General features: G+C 35.9%; 1 pseudogene; it reads left to right on the forward strand.

The window, feature by feature from the left end:
- The first annotated feature begins 2,066 nt into the window (after positions 1-2,066).
- On the forward strand, positions 2,067-5,002 carry LOC134231548 (uncharacterized; annotated as a pseudogene).
- Positions 5,003-6,301: the final 1,299 nt, after the last annotated feature.

Below are 6,301 nucleotides of genomic sequence, written 5' to 3' on the forward strand. Positions count from 1 at the left end.
TTTACGGCGCAATATGTTTTGCACGCTTTTGGGGAAAATTACCAACTTTCAAGCATTGGTCAATCAACCACCTTTCACTCCCTAATTCTAGACACATTCTGTAGTCAATATGTATATTTTATACACCTTCCAACCCTTTACTCTCGTCTCTACAAGTGATAAACTCGCTTGACAAAAACTATTTGTTATATTGCAGAAATTTCACTTCTAACGACTTTATTGCCTGAAGAGACAACTATAAATGAGTGAAAGGTGGATATACCAGATGTCTCTGTCGAGACTGTAGCTCTACTGGTTTGTACTTATCAAAGACCACTATTTTATGTGTCTTTGTGTAGTTTACTTGTGTGCCAACTTATTTTGAAATCAGACAAAAACTGTAGAAGTAGAAGCGTAATAAAGGAATTTCACAGAAAATTCTATTTTTAGTAACCATGGCAACACCGTTCATCGAAATCAAAAACCGATGCACTATTCTTTGTATCTTAGTGTAGTCTACTTGTGTACCAAGTTATACTGAAATCAGACAAAAACTATAGAAGGAGTAGCGTTTTTAAGGAATTTCACAGAAAATTCTATTTTTAGTAACCATGGCAACATCGTTCATCGAAATCAAAAAATGATGCACTATTCTTTGTATCTTAGTGTAGTCTACTTGTGTACCAAGTTATACTGAAATCAGACAAAAACTGTAGAAGTAGAAACTGAACGTTTTTAAGGAATTTCACAGAAAATTCTATTTTTAGTAACCATGGCAACACCGTTCATCGAAATCAAAAACCGTTGCACTATTCTATGTATCATAGTGTAGTCTGCTTGTGTGCCAAGTAATACTGAAACCAAGCTAAAATTGTAGGGGGAGAAGTGTTTTGAAAAATTGTTTACAACCAGACAGACAGACAGACGGACAGAAACCGGACACATTACAATCGCATAAGCTCTTCTGGTCTCTGACCAGTAGAGCTAAAAACAGAGGCGTAGTCACAAACTTAAAAGTGGGGGGGGGGGGGGGCTCATGACCAGAAATTCTTTGACAACAAAAAAAAAAATTGAAAGTTCCCCAAAAACGAAAAACCAATTTCATGGGAAAGGGGGGGGGGGGTTCAAGTCCAGAAATTCTTTTACAAGCAAAATAAAAAAATAAAAAAGAAAGGGAAAATTCACCAAACTCGGGTAGAAGGGAGGTAGTAGCCAACTTTTTCTTAAAAGGCTTTAATTTGTTCTTCGTTAAAAAGTAGGGGGGGGCAGACATACTCTCCCCCCCTCCCCCCAATCTGAAGGCCTGTGACTACGCCTATGAAAAAAAGACAAATATATAAAATCATAACGCTACAGATCTGCAGCTAGATGAGATGTTGACCATTCGTTCAATTAAAAGAAAATGTCTGCTTTGAGAGTTTATTTTTATTTTATATATTTAATTGTACAGGGGCGTAGCAACGGGGGGGGGGGGGGGGGGGACTTTTTTCCCAAACCTTACTTTTACTAAAGGAAATGTTAATACAAAACCTGGTTTTTCCCCCCCCCCCCCCCTTTTAGACTTTTTAAGTGATGTACCAAAAATGAAGCATTAGAATTGGTACGGAAAGTAGTTGACACTGAGACCCCCCCCCCCCCCCCCCCCGAAATAGGATTTCTTAATTTTGGCAAACTTTTTTTTTTGCTTGTCAATTTTTTCAGGTAAGTAAAAAATATTTTCTCTGTCTGCCCCCCCTCCCACTTTCAAAAACGATTCTACACCACTGTTGCATGAAGTCACCCGTCGTTAAAACTTAGAAAAACCTGATCTGAAAATACCAAGTACACGTGTATAGTTCATATTATAATAAACGTCTACAAAATTAAGGAGAAAATATCTCAAAGACTTTTCGTATAGACAAAAATATGATGGATACATACAAAGCTGGAGATAAAAAGATAAACAGGATGACTCTAAAGTTCATTTTCATGGGTTTAATGACCATATATAGTAACTATTGTTAATAACACCCCTTAATTCTAATTTAATCGTACTCTCTACATAGGAGCTGAGGTATTTAAATCACGTGACCTGGTAACAGGTAAATATTTAGAACAAAGACAAGGAAGTAAATTGTGATGTACGGGATTATCAGGGAGGCCATGTTGGATTTAGAGGTGAGGCTAGCTAGATTATATTATATTAAGAAAATTTAACTTGCTGCAAAACATTTCCAGATATCATTATTGATCTCAAGTCTAGTACAATAGTACGTATAATAGATAAGATAAATTGCATGAGAGGGCCACTTTAGATAGATTAGATAAATTATATTTATTAACTACATGAACTGTTTTGTCAAAGTTCACTTTATTTGATGTATTTTAACAAGATTTCATTCAAGAGTTAGAAAAAATAATAATATTTTCTTTCATATATGCATGTATATTTGTCCGAACTATTTCATACAGCGTAATTTTATTTATTACGTTATTTGGTCCAAGGTAACCGAAAAGGAACTATGGATTAGAAATAACGACAAAATACACATTTATAGTGAACAAAAATATGTGATAAAAAGAATCTCCCATGGTTTGTGGTTTGGTATGATTTTATTTAAATAAAGTTTACATGCCAAAACGCCAATACGCTACAAATAGATCCTTCCTGTTATTTCTAAACCTACACTGTCTAACAATTTCTCTAACAAAACAACTCTTATATATTGTATTTATTCAAAATTGTTTAATATTTCTGTAGTCAGTGACCCATGCCCCCTAGTGATGGACCCCCTGGACAGAGCTCAAGTTCTCCTCCTTTGTGACGTTTGTCAAACAGCTGCATTACAGAGCCATTGTGAACTTTGTCAGATTAACCTGTGTAAGGCTTGTGTAGGGGAGCATCTGTCTGATTCATCTAAAAGACACAAAGTTGTTCCATACAAACACAGAACAACTACGCCTAACCTTAACTACCCAAAATGTCCAAACCACACCCAGAAACACTGTGAACTTTACTGTGAGAAATGTGACATCCCTGTCTGTTGTACCTGCATCTCCTCTGATAAACATCATGGTCATAAATTCAAAGATATCTTGCAGAAACCAAGTTTTATGAAAGAAATTTTTAAGACGGATCTGAAAGAACTAGAAAAAAGAATATTACCTACTTATGAAGAAATTTCATCAGATCTACACTCTGAAAAAGTAAAGTTGGAAAAGCATTATGAGAAACTGACATCAGCTGTCACCAAACAAGGAGAATACTGGCACAGAGAAATTAACATCATTGTCAACAAACAGAAATCTGAAATTGATGAGATGAAAACTAAACACCTGGCTGCTCTAAATGAACAGGAAAAAGAAATCAAACAGATTACTTCTGATGTAAAAAAAAAGCATACATGTTCGGAGGAAAATACTGGACTCCAATGATGTCTCCCTAACCTCTGGGTACAAATCTAGAAATGCTGAATTCAGAAGTTTACCTCCTAAAGTCAATGTGTCATTACCAAGTTATTCTCCTCATCAGATCAACACAGAACAGCTCCATCAAATGTTTGGTTCTCTGTCAGCATTATCCATTACAACAGAAGAACATGGCTACACAATGAAGACACCAGAGGCTGTATCCTCTCCTCCAGTCAAACCACTGCTTGACGAACCTGAGCTCATCACCACCATAGACACTGGGTATGGCTTACTACACAGTGTTACCTGTCTCAGTGATGAAGAAATCTGGACATGTGGAGATGACACAATCATGAAACTCTACAACCTCCAGGGCAAACTACTGAAGTCAATCCAAACCAAGTCTGGAAACTGGCTACATGACATAGCAGTGACAAGGAGTGGAGACCTAGTTTATACTGACCCTGGTACAAGAACTGTAAACATAGTGAAGAATAAACAGATACAGGAAGTGATCAGACTACAGGGGTGGAGACCTTTCAATGTCTGTAGTACCACCTCTGGTGACCTGCTGGTTATCATGGACAGTGACGATGATAAACAATCAAAAGTTGTCCGTTACTCTGGCTCCACAGATAAACAAAGCATTCAGTTTGATAATGAAGGTAAACCTTTGTATTCATCTGGTTATATTAAAAACATCAGTGAGAACAGGAACCTGGATATCTGTGTAGCTGACTTTAGAGCCAAAGCAGTGGTGGTTGTTAATCAGGCAGGAAAACTCCGATTTAGATACACCGGTCATTCCTCTACTACCAAGAGACATTCATTCGATCCATATGGCATTACAACAGACAGCCAGAGTCAGATCTTGACAGTAAACTATTGCAACAACTGTATCCACATCCTAGATCAGGATGGACAGTTCCTCCGTTACATTGATAACTGTGGTCTAAAGTTTCCAAGGTGTTTATGTGTAGACGCCAGAGACAACCTCTTTGTGACTGAGTTGGACAGTGGTAAAGTGAAGAAAATCAAATACATGTAAAACATTGTATTTTAAATAATGACTTATTTGTGATAGAGACTTTTTCCAAAATCACAAGAATATATAGTTTGATTCAGGTTCACTTTCTCGTGTTCATATGTTTTTGTAAAATAATTTTTAAAAATATTAATCAATAAGGTATAAAATATAAATTATAATTCATAAACAATTTTGAAACGACTGCTCAATACAGAAGAAACTTTCAATATCTCATGAAAATACTATTTCCTGTGGTTTCATCAATTTTCATTGCCATCATGGATTTAAAAAAAAGACGTTTTCAAGGATACACAATTTTGAGGACTAAATCATTGCCTATACAAATAAATATTGTATTTCTCAATTCAAAGAACATTGAATTTTGTGCATCTGCTCAACAACAAATTCCTCAAAAATTTGTGTTCAACAATTAAATATTGATAAAACCACAGTATATTTGTGAGCATGAAGAAAGAAAAAATATTATTATGTACATTTTTATCAATTTGACCCTCTAGCTATCATGTACTGTGCACTGTGGAGTTCTGATTATACTGGACTAGAATAATATGCCCTTTGATCAAAAATAAATCTAAATCCTTTTAATCTAGTTATATATTACTTAAAATATATTAATTAAACATTTTATTAAAAAATTTTCTTGGACACATTGGACACAAAATAACTCAGGGTTTGACTGTGTACAGTGGCGGATTTAGGGGGGCGCACCCGTGCGCCCCCCCCCCCCCCCCTAAAATTGGCAAAGTTAGCGTAAATCAAATATGTCTACTTGGTAGACCTCATTTTCACCCTTCAAAATATCTAGAATCCAGGATTTTTCGCCCCCCTGGGCCCCCACCAGGGCTTTGGTAGACCTCATTTTAACCCTTCAAAATCTCTAGAACCCAGGAGCTTCCGGGGGCTTCGCCCCCTGGGCCCCCACCAGGGCTTTGGTAGACCTCATTTTAATCCTTCAAAATCTCTAGAATCCAGGAGGGTTTCAAGGCGGCCCCCAGACCCCTTGCCTATTTTGTATATCCGCGCCTGGTGTATGTAATCCCAAAGCAATCACAAGATATCTGATTCAGAAACTTTTCATTGTAGATATATATGTTTTCATTTTATTTTTAATTCACATACATCTTGAATTACATGAACAAAAATAATTTCAACAGATATTAAAGGGTCAAGTTCCATGCAATATCAGCTCAATAAATCCATAATTATAGTCAGTAGAACTAAGCATTAAAAAGTCGTATCAAATTTTAAAGACAACAATCATTTCACTATAGCGAACCACCTGTGCCTGTTTTTGCTCCCCGTGTTGAGCCTCAATAGTCTTCTTACTCTCCTTATGAGGGCCTCCACAAAGCTGTAGTGGGTACTGGACTTACAGTATTCCTAAATGCAAACAATGGTTTATATACATGTAAATCCAAAAACATTTTTCATAATAAAGTGATGAATTAAGCATAGCTCAATAACAGTACATTGTATTTCTCAATTTAAAAGTAACCAGAAGTCTCTTTCGAGACTGAAGCTCTACTGGTTTTTACTTATAACAAAGGATGAGAAAATAAGCCATTGCCATCAGACCAAAACTGTAGGATGACTAGCGTTTTAAAGGAATTTCAAAGAAAAATCTATTTTGAGTAACCATGGCAACATCGTTCATCGAAATTAAAATCCAATGCACTATTTTATGAATCTTAGGGTAGTCTACTTGTGTGCCAAGTAATATTGAAATCAAATCAAAACTGTGGGAGGAGTAGCATTTTAAAGAAATTTCAAAGGAAATTCTATTTTTAGTAACCACGGCAACACCGTTGATCAAAATTTTTTTAAAAAATGCACTATTTTATGTATCTTAGTGCAGTCTACTTGTGTGTTATGTAATATTGAAAT

Source organism: Saccostrea cucullata, unplaced genomic scaffold (assembly GCF_032062105.1).
Source record: "Saccostrea cucullata isolate Sc308-1 unplaced genomic scaffold, CSIRO_AGI_Scuc_v1 ctg4430, whole genome shotgun sequence".
Taxonomy (NCBI): Eukaryota; Metazoa; Mollusca; class Bivalvia; order Ostreida; family Ostreidae; genus Saccostrea; species Saccostrea cuccullata.